Raw genomic sequence first — 11,789 nt, forward strand, 5'->3', positions numbered from 1 at the left:
CTTGGAATGTAACTAATATAAATTCAGTTTTCTCAGCTATATCCAAAACAACTTGATTTTGGAGGAAGGATGCAGCCTTAGTTCTGCCAGAAATATGTATCCCAAAAGAAGACAAGTTTCTCCAGACACCACTTCATGAAATGTATTAATACTATGTAGAGAATGAGTTGACAACTTAAGCATTAATTGATCCTCATCACATCTGTCCATTCTAGTTATAAATACAAAAAGTCTCACTTTTAACAAACAAATCCATACAACAGCTATAATTCTTGTCTTCCAAACTAACTAATGTTTTGAATAAGACTCCAATTCCTTAATAGCCCTGATACAAAGACTTTCAACTCTCGTCCCACATCTGCAGTTTAGCGAAGAAATGTGTGATCTTTATGGGTACATCTGGCAAGAAGGAAGAACAAGTAGCATCTATGCTCTATTTCTAAACATGATTCTGCCATCAGCCTTCAATAAATAAAGAAATAAATAAAAATAAAAAAATCCATGAGGGACTACAAAATCCATCAAAGTTTAATAGAAGTTTGTTTGGAGTGAAATCCAGAATACTTAAGAGCAACTTCTGATTTATCTAAAAAAAATTCAAACTGAGGCAGACTGCTTCTGTTGCTTAATGCTTAAACTTCCTTTACAGACACAGCCTTTAAAGACCACCTGAAGACTTACACTTATACCCGTAACCAGGAAAAAGTGCAATAAAAAGTAAATGGGACCTATGCTGCAGGGAATTTTGTAAGCTATTATCAGAGCTTTAATATGAATGTACTTGAGAAGACGGAGTCGGCCCTGCTATATGTACTTACTTACAGGGCACTCTGAAGAGGAGCAGAGGATGTGCTATGACCATTAGTGGCATTCTTGGAAAGAATGGCCACAAGGACACTTCTGAGGTCAGGACAAATCCATAAATCAGCCTGTTTGCAAATTTAATTTGGGGTGGAAGAAGTTCTTTGGCATGCATAGGAAAAGGTGGTTCAAGGTTGATCTGAAGCCTGATGGGTTTTCCACCAGTATTTAAAGGAAAGGATCAATGTTCCCAAACACTCTGGTAGCAGATCCAGTTATTGCAGAGGCCCAGACAATCAGCTTTTAATCATGTTAAATGGCTTACTTGATTTCAGTACAGTGTTATACACATTTTCTTCTTACGATAACATTCTTCAGAACTTAGCTTGCTATGTTTCTTGAACAGCACCTAGCAATCAGCTTCGTCAGTGCAAGCATAAAAAATAGCAACTGTGTGATTTTAGATAACCTCCTTTGTTAGCAGTATGCCAATAAATGCCTTGGTAAAAAGTTCATGCCAAAGGTATAGGTCTCTATTTATACCCAAGCACCACCTAGTATAATAATCTTGCCTACACATTGCCTGGACAACTATGTTTATTTAAGCTCTTGCAAGAGCACCAGCAATAAATTTCTCAGAATTAATAAATTAAAAAACAATCAAACAAACAAACTTAGATGTGATTTTTTAAAGTTCAGTCCATTCATTATTTACATACCTTTTTTCATGATCTCCATTTATCTACTGTATTTTTCTGAAGAGATTAAAAGCTACTCTGCCACAGCAAAAAGCTACAATCAAACACATTTTTAGCACAATAAAAGATTAGAAAACAACTGCTGCAGTGTGTTTACATATTCACTCTGCAATGCAACTTTATTTGTCAAACACATGGATTCTTAAGTTAGAATAGATTCAGTTGGAAAGGACCTACACAAAGGTAGAGTCCAACTTTCAGGGCTGACCCAAAGTTAAAACATCATTATGAGTGTGATCCAAATGCCTCTTAAACATCATCAGGCACGGGGCATCAACCACCTCACTAGGAAGCTTGTTCCAGTGTCCAACTACTCTCTAAGTAAAGAATTTTTTCCTAATTCTAGTCTGAACCTCCCCTGACTCAGCTTTGAGCCATTCCCACACTTCCTGTCGCTAGATACGAGAGAGAAAAGATGACCATTTTCCTCTCCACTTTTCCTCCTTGGGAAGTTGTGGAGATTAACGAAGTCACTCCTCAACCTCCTCTTCTCCACGCTTGAACTCAGCTGTCCTCATAGTACATGCCTTGCAGCCTTTTAACCAGCCAGCCTTATTGTCCTTCTCTGACACATTCAAATATATTAACATTCTTTTTTATATTGTGGAGCCCAGAACTCTACACAGCATTCAAGGTGAGGCCACACCACTGGTAAACACAGTGGGATAATCATCTCTAGACAAGCTGGCTACGCTGCGTCTAATGCACCCCAGAATGTGGTTTGCCATTGTCTGCCAGTCTACACTGCTGGCTCATGTTTAGCCTACTGTCAACCAGCACCCCCAGATCCCTCTCTACAGGGCCGCTCTCAAGCCACTCACCTCTCAATCTGTAATTTTGTCCAGCACCACTCAATCCCAAGTGCAGAATCCAGTTTCTGTCATTAAACTTCATCCCGTTGATGCAGGCCCAATGCTCCAATCTATCTAGATCCCACAGCAAGGCCTCGCATTCCTCAAGAGTCCACATCACTTCCCAGTTTAGTATCTCCAGCAAATTTACTAAGGATGCATTCAACTCCTGCATCCAGATCAGTGATTACAACATTGAACAGAACTGACCCAAATATTGTGCCTTGGAGAATCACACCACTATTGATCAGACAGATGCATCTCCACTCACTACAACCCCTTACGCCCTAACATTCAGTCAATTCTTTGCCCAGCATAGCATGTACCTGCTCATCACACAACTGGACAATTTGTCCAGAGGAATGCTGTGAGGACACCATCAAAAGCCTTGCTAAAATGCAGAAAAATTCATCTACTACCTTCCCTTCAACCATTAAGTGGGTGTGGTGGTTTTACCGTGCTAGGCAGCTGAACAGCACAACCGCTCTCTCACTGCCCCTCCTCAGATGAGGAGGGGAAGAAGTAAGGGAAAGAACAACTCACGGGTTGAGATAAGGATAATTTAATTAAAGAGAAAAAATATTATTAAGGAAATATTATTATTAATTAAACAATTCAACTAAAGGGAAAAAAGGGAAAGGGGAAGATGGAGGGGGAAAGGGAATAACAAAATAAAACAAGTGAAGGCTATGTGGAGAGGAAAGAAATCACTCTCTACTTCCCTCAAATGAGTGAACCTTGAAGCAGGGCCTCAACACACGTAGCGTTCGGGAGGAGGACAGACGTTTTCACAATGAGAGCCTACCCCTCTCCTTTTCTTCCTTTTCCCACCTTTTATTGCTGAGTGTGACACCATATGGTATGGAATATCCCTTTGGTTGGGTTAGGTCAGCTGCCCTGGTGATGTCTCTCTCTCACTTTTTGGCCCACCCCCTAGGAGGGTTAGAGAGAGTCCTGATGCTGTGCCAGCACTGCTCAGCAGCAGACACAGCACCGGTGTGATACCACTGCTGTTCTAGCTCCAAGTGCAGAGCGCAGCACTGTGTGGGCTGCTGCAGGGAAAGGCAACATCCCAGCCCAACCCGGTACAGTGGGCGACCTTATTATAGAAGGATATCAAGTTCTGATACTCAAAACTGTCAAGAAGTCATCACTGGAAATGAAATCAGCTTCAGTTTGTCTCTGAGAAAACAACAGAGGATTATCCAAAAAAGCAAATGAACCCATCATCCTCTGCACTCCTTTTGTCGTTCACAAAGGTCTCTTGCAAAGGCAGCCATAAGAAAATGCCCACCACAGCATAAAGTCCCATCTGAGGTCAATGGGATTCCATCAATGAAAAAAACACCTATACAAATGACTTTCTTGGCAAGCCAGGTGGCATAGAAATTTCTGGACATTTGGGTTACATTGGTCAGTTTGCACTATCAGTTCTGTCTCAAAATTAATGCAATTTTAGCATTTTACTTTTGTTACCTCTTCTGGAAATTGTCTAATCGATTAGCAAAATTAATTTCAGAGGAATTATTCTTGAACTATATTTACCTTTAAATTTACTGCTTTCTATTTCTAGACTTGTGGAGACTGTGTTCTCAAAGCTTTATTTCTCTGCAGCTATATAAACTAGACTGTTAACAGACAATACATTTCCATACAAACCTTACCTTTCCTGCCTGCAGGAATATATATAATACTGTGAAGATATTTGTTGAAAACAACAACAATAACAAAAAACTTCCTAAGCCAAAAGTGTTAATTTTATTAGTATCCCAGAAAACTTCCAGTTTCTTAGTTTCAGATATATGAACTTGCCTACAAAGAACACTAAATGCAAAGCTTGAATAGGTAAATACACCATACATACAAAATCCACGCACAATTTTGTCTTTTCAGATTTTTTAAACAGCCTTCCTTACCATGGTTTCTAACAGCTTTAAATAAGAAAACTCTGGAAATAGGATTTTCATCTCTGAAACTCCGCTATTGTTCAGATTCCAATGGCAGCAGTAACTCACAATTGTGAAAGGACATAAAAAAACAACTACTGATATACAACATATTAGCATATTAGAAGTAAATCAATTTTTTTTCTAATTAGCTCTTTTATAGTTTTATAATAACTTTACAGCATTTTCCCCTGGGTGGAGAAAATTGAGCGCTCTGTAACACACAAAACTGAATTCTTTGTTCATAGGTGATTATTTGAAATGTTCTTGTTTTTATGCATAACATAGCAGACAAATATATTCTCTTTAAATCATTATCTCACAACTATATCTAAGACAAAGTTATGATAATTTCATATACCTTTACCCATATCAGACAAAGAAATATATAGTAAAAAAAAAAAAATAACATGCAGATTTATAAAATTTTCAAACTGTCATACAAATTATTTGTGGTAAAAATAAATAAATAGAAAGATAGCTGTAGAGTATCTCATCTTACACTGTCATTTGATCAATCAGATTAAAAATTAGACACAGGTAGGTGATGTTTACATTTCACCATGTCTGCAAATATATTCATAACTCACTAATCCCAATAAATGTAATGCAGATCTTTAATATATATGTACGTATGCATGAAGAAAAAAAAATAATCAGTAAAGCCTGCTCTGCCAATACATTTTCGGGAGCTATAGAGAACATAAATAACCTCTGAATACTTAAGTCTTGCAATGGAGAACACATTGTAAAATATTTTTATAAGCTTTGTTAGGAAGTGCGTGCAATGATTACCTCATCCAGGTAAAACAAGTCAGGTAAGAGTGCTAATTTGATTATAATACAAAATATCTCCTATTGCGTTATATTAACTAGACCAAATATTTCTTTTTAAAGCCTTAAAAAAGCCCCCAAATATGATTAGAATCATGAACATAATGATCTATAACTTCTGTCAGATAAGAGTATTGAAATATGTGAGCTATAAGAACCACTCCTTCCCCAGTCTTACACAATAATTAATAATTCAGTTCTTTTATCTGCTTTTGAAATTAAGAAGAATTGACATTACACCTGGGAACTTACAGACTACTAACATGTTAAGGGTTGTTTGTACATTTCTTGACATAGTCAATAAAAAAGTCAATATTTCAGCACTAAAAGAGAACATTCATTATTGTATTTGCTTTTTCCTAATAAAAAAAAAAAAAAAAAGAAATGTGCATTTCACTGCGATTTCACAAAATCATTGTCTAAAATTATGTGAAAAGGACATACTCTTAAGTGAGATATCTTTCAAAATTAATTTTTTCTCTTCCTTTATTAGGCAATATACTTTTAAATATCCCAGACTACAGAATATAGATGCTCTGTATATATACACTCAAAAACAAAAATAAGGGATTCCCAGACAGCCCAGAATTTATAGCTCGTTAAGGAAAATTGATGTTTGCTCAAACTATTTTAAAGTGAACCATATCTTTATCACAGTTAGTACAAGAACTATTTTTCAAGTTTTTATTAAAATAAAGTTGGAATTTTTAACTCATTCTTAGGATAGATATGTGTAGCATGCACCATATAAAACAGAAAATCCTAAATCATATGATAACTTATAAACATTTCATTCTAGATTTTAATTTTCAGTATTATACGACAGCCAAAGAAGCATGTTTTAACACTTGAAGAAATCTACTACTATTCTTAGACTCACCACCAAGTTTCAAGATGTAAATACTGGGTACTTCCATGCAAACATCAGAATTCTAACAGCTGCAGTATGCTATTATTTTCATATTTTATACTAACAGCTCTTTCCTTTTTTCTACTTAAAGATGTTAACCTTTATAGAACATGCATTTCATCTATTAAACAAGAAATCTTGTAGGGCAAAACAGCGTGGTAATAGAGGAATTTGATCTTCAAAAGGTATGGAAAAAAATAACTTCATGAAAGATTTTAGTTTCGCTCTACACAAATTTTAAAAGAAATTCCATTTAGAAAATGAGACTATCTGTTCCACATTGGCCTTCAAGAGTGTGTACATACTACCAAACGGCTACTGACTTGTAAACTAGAATTGTAAGCTAATGTCAAAAGCCACAGAAAATATGACAGGCAGATGAAGAGAGAAGTAGCCATCCTGACACTATTTCTGAATTTATCTTAATAAAAAGTCACTATTGTTAAGGTTAACAGAATAACGTAATGCTTGTTATACCCTTTTCTGTTTAAGAAATATGAGCTGAGCTTTTTTTTCATATATTTATTTCTACCTTCTTTCCATATTATTCTTAGAATTATCCTTTCTAGATTAATTTGTTCATGTTTATGTGTGCATTAACATGCGAAGGAATCACTTCAGTGAACTAAATGTCATATGCCTTCTACCTTCATTCAGCAGGATATTGCATAATGTTTGCATCCTGATTAACAACTTTATAACTGCAAGATTACTAAGAAAGCTATGCAAAGATTTGTACCTCTAGGCTAAAATTTGGTTTAACATTTGTGCTTACTTTTCCAGTGGCAGGAAAAACATTCAAGGGAAATTTTCACCCCTTAAAAAAGGAGATTAATTTCAAATTTTCTACCAGTCACATCCTCAGAGCTCTGAAAACACCCAATCAACAACTGATTTAGATGACTGATATAGACTAAAGTAGACAGACTTTTCTACTAGGTTTAGCATGGGAATGAGACACTGGTGTACACCCAAGATAACATGGTTCTGGTGCAAAGGACCAATTTATGAACTTAGAGTAAAATAATTGCTGAAACAAATACATCTCCTCCAAATCAAGGTGCTCTACAAGACCATCCATGAATGTGAGTAATGAATGGTTAATCTTACATAAGGACATACAGTCAAGATTCTCCTGGATTGTCAATAAAATGCTGTCTTAATGGCATGATTATTAGGCCTCTACACTTGCGCTGCCGTCCAGTAAAACATTAAGCAGTCAGTTTCCATGTTATTTAGAATATTCAAAGCTTTGAGACTGTTTTTGTTTATTTTACCCCCAATCATCTTATTGGACATCAAAGGCTGCCTAACAAATGCAAGTAGATCCCACATTAGACCTCACCCTTCAGGCAACTGCATTTGCTTTAGAAAAATCAGTGAATAAGAACAAAAGCACAGGAAAAATATCAGTGATGTTTTCTAGCACCATTATTACTGAATTCAGTGATAGAGCAGGAGCTGAGCTGTAACCCACTCACAGCCGTAAAGGCAATTTTTTTCCCAAAAACCCACAGTTCACCTCTAACTTGAAAAAATAATGCCTTATAGTGTCAGTCCACCATAAAAACTCCAAAAGCCCTTTCATGTTAGTATCCAGGACAATTACATGCTTGGGTCAGGGTCTGGAGCAAATGACCCCACCTATGGAGAAGCCCCTGAGGACTTGGGAGGCCACGGCCTTGTACTGGGTTGGGCTGGGATGTTGCCTTTCCCTGCAGCAGCCCACACAGTGCTGCGCTCTGCACTTGGAGCTAGAACAGCAGTGGTATCACACCGGTGCTGTGTCTGCTGCTGAGCAGTGCTGGCACAGCATCAGGACTCTCTCTAACCCTCCTAGGGGGTGGGCCAAAAAGTGAGAGAGAGACATCACCAGGGCAGCTGACCTAACCCAACCAAAGGGATATTCCATACCATATGGTGTCACACTCAGCAATAAAAGGTGGAAAAAGGAAGAAGAGAAGAAGACGGGACGGGTGGGCTCTCGTTGCAAAAAACATCTGTCCTCCTCCCGAACGCCTGCTACGTGTGTTGAGGCCCTGCTTCAAGGACATGGTCAAGCATCGCTCATTTGTGGGAAGCAGAGAGTAATTTCTTTCCTCTGCACTTCCACATAGCCTTTACTTGTTTTCCTTTTTTTTTTTTTTCCCCTTTCTCCCTCCCTTTTCCCCTTTCCCTTTTTTCCCTTTAGTTATTTAATTAATAATAATATTTCCTTAATAATATTTTTTTCTTTTAATTAAATTATCCTTATCTCAGCCCACAACTTGTTCTTTCCTTTACTTCTTCCCCTCCTCATCTGAGGAGGGGCAGTGAGAGAACGGTTGTGGTGTTCAGCTGCTGAGCACAGTAAAACCACCACAGGCTTCAGCCCATCCCCAGGCAGGTGCCTGGTGCTCCTGGCCACCTCACTCCTGATGGGGCAGTGGGATGGGGCCTGCCTGCCAAGCCTGCCCTGGGGGACCTGGAGGAGACTCCATGGCCCCTGCTTTATTGTTTGGGGAAAGGGCCACTGTAGTTTCTCCTAATGTATGTACATCCGTGTTTCTGCTCTACAGTTAAAAAGTCAGCTCTCACTGGTGATAAAGTGCAGTCCAGATATTTTGAGCAACATTTCAAACTGTAGTAAAACTGACCATGTAGACTAGGCACAAGTTCAGAAAGAGAAAAAATAATGCTAAAAGAGAGAAGGGCATTTAAAATTTACAGAATAAGGACTATTCTGAATAAAAGATTTTGCACGGAAAAGGAGTTAAATACAAAAGAAAAAAAAAAAAAAAAGGAAGAAGAAAGAAGAAAAACAAGAATAACCCACACAGCCAGAGCAACAAGTATTTCCAATAGCCATATGATATGGAGACAGAAGGCCAAGACTGCTGAGTGGACTGTTCTACTGCTATTTGTATCTGCATAAAGCTTGTATTTTTTGAAGCTTTTTTATTTTTGCTTTCTAGTAATACACTATCTTAATTTCAACCACAAATATGAAAAGAAATGAAAACAGATTTTTCCTTCTTTTTAGGTGGGTTTATGCATGCACTGTTCTTTAAAACCAACCAAAACACACACATACTCACTCTCACAAAATATTAGTAAATTGTCCTCATTTAGCGACAGTTACTGCTGCCTTTGCTGCTGGGTCACAGGTGTGTTTGAGGAGAAAGCCTCAAAGTTTTGTTTTTTTTTTTTCAAAACAGGTTTTCCAAACAGCAAAACCAAAGAGGTTGTTCAAGGCTTGCACTTTTGTCTAAGCATTATTTACAAAACAATGTACTACGAAAATAAACTTGCACACTGTTGGCTGGATAAAACAATCCATTATTTAATAGTCACAAAACTGAATCTCTCAGAAAAATGCAGCAGCCACCAAGTTGTCTGTAGCTATCCAAGTACTACAGAGAACAAGCCCCACATCTCCGTTTCAGCTCAGAGACACAAGTGCAAATCTTATTAAGTCTGCGGGGATTTCCCACTTTCACCTGACACAGCCATGACTGGCTAAGTGCAGTAAAAATAATAAAACAAGTATACTTTAAATCTGTTGCTGTAAGAAATTTGTGCTACTATTTTGTGGAGATGAAGTGGAAAGTTGAAATACTACCATAAATTGCTATTTTTACACCTTTTTGCATTTCACATTCTATTTTGTTTCAGATACTCTGAATTTTCCTCCAAAATTCTTTACAATAACAAGGAAACAATTGCCACTCATTATACCTTTATATTTGCTGTAAACATAAGAACGAAACTTTGAAAGTGACCAAAAACGTTCCTCTTCTAGAACTCTATGTTATAATGATGTCAAGTATCTGGCAGGCATGCTGCCCAGTGAGCTTTAGCAATCTGGGAACTTTATTTCTTCTTACTGAAATTCAGAAGAAGAGGATAAATCCTGGCATAGTTTTGCTCTCACTTACTTCTGAGTAACTCCAGTTACAACAATGCTTGTGACAGATGAAATTGGAATTAAACACTGCTGTGCAAAATAGTTAACCGAAACACATGTAATCTTATCATCACTTTAGTGTGAATTAATGGTTGCAGCATACACTGTGCAGTGCTGAACCATGCATAACTGTGTTAGCTCAGAACAAGTTACCTCCCACATCAACCACTACTCCTTTGACGTTAAAGAGCTCTTCCGATAATACTGTGCTAACATATGAAGCTCCCACCCTGATCCTAAACCAGCATTTTGACATGGTGCTGCTCTGCGCAGCATCATGCAGCTAGTGTGTGCTATGCACAAGCTTTTTTAAAAAATAATTTAAAAAAATCCATGAATTCTTCAACAAACATAAATTTTACACATTTGGTTCATATCACTTTTACAATCACATTTGTCACTGGTCAGTGCTCATCAGGAGAGCTGACTGCTGGACAGTGAACACTTGAACACTTTTTTTTTTTGGCTATGACTTTTTTCCCCTTTCTTTCTCAGAGTAGCAGTTTCAGTAAGTTTTCTCTCTCCATCAGAAACCATATGGAACCATTTATAACTTTGTGACACTGTCTGGGAACTGAGTGCAGAGAGAGGATAAGAAAAAAAACTCTTGTTCCCCTCTTGCTTTCAGCTCTAGAAATGCATCTTAAGTATACAGGCATACTCCCAACCTGTCTTTGAAATGAGGAAAATGAACAAAAGACCTCAGATGTAAGCATACCACAATGATAACCTTACTCAGAATAATGAATTTTAAAAGAGTATCTACTCTCACATACAAATCCAATGTCAATAAGTTTTTTAAATTAAGTATACAAGTATTTATTAAGTAAAAACCATGATGGACACCATTGCCAGCACACTTTGCCATTAGAAAGATCTACACCTCATTTCAAGTTCAATTGCAAACTTTCTATTTTCTCTTAAATTGCCTTTGTTTTCATATTTCTACATTGTAGCAGTAATCCCTTACTCAACAAATCAATCTGCTTCAAGGCTGGTGGTTGTTTTGGTTAGTTGGTTTGATTTATGACTTTTTGATGCTTCTTTAATTTCACTTCCAGTCTCTTCTGTCACAGTGGTCATTCCAGGCACACTCTTTCCTCTTACCTCACCTACCTCATGGTAAACACATGCCAAAGTAACCTCTACTCAAAAAACAGCAGTCCTAACCTCTGACACCCAAAACTGGGGTTGGCAACAAGATTCTCTTTTTTACATGACTATATGTTATCATCAAGCAGGACAGAACACCAGAATTCAAAACCTTGAGCACTCAACTTTCATGGAAATCACATTTTGCATGATGTCTTCATGTATTCACTGGTCAGGTACGAGGAAGAAGGTGTCATATTCCTCCGCTGAGGTAGCTGCCCATGGAAGGGGAACTGCCTGGTTCTCATTCTGGCTCCAGCAACTTCTCAGACATTTTATTCAGTGACTGCTGTAATGTTAAACGTGTGAGTTTATTTTATGTCTTCAAGTTTCCCATTCTCTTTCTAGGAAAGTAACTGGAAACTAAAGAAATTACTCTGTTCCTCATTCATCTTCATGGGATGAGAAAAGCATGTTCCTTGCCCCCTGGACATCCAGAAAGCGCAGTCCACTTGTACTGCTACAGTTGCATAACCCTGACAAGACTCAAACTAAAAATAACAGCAAATGCAGAACACAGATGACGAACAAAATTCACACAGGGTGTCCTGGTTTCAGTTAGGACAGTTATTTTTCCTCCTAGTAGCTGGT

At 37.6% G+C, this 11,789-nt stretch overlaps 1 protein-coding gene across 13 annotated transcripts in view; it reads right to left on the reverse strand.

Annotated features, from left to right (window-relative positions):
• The window catches only part of PIEZO2 (piezo type mechanosensitive ion channel component 2), a 457,465-nt gene that overhangs the window by 252,875 nt on the left and 192,801 nt on the right, over window positions 1-11,789 (reverse strand). The window lies entirely within an intron of this gene.

This window comes from Oxyura jamaicensis, chromosome 2 (assembly GCF_011077185.1).
Source record: "Oxyura jamaicensis isolate SHBP4307 breed ruddy duck chromosome 2, BPBGC_Ojam_1.0, whole genome shotgun sequence".
NCBI classification, from domain to species: domain Eukaryota; kingdom Metazoa; phylum Chordata; class Aves; order Anseriformes; family Anatidae; genus Oxyura; species Oxyura jamaicensis.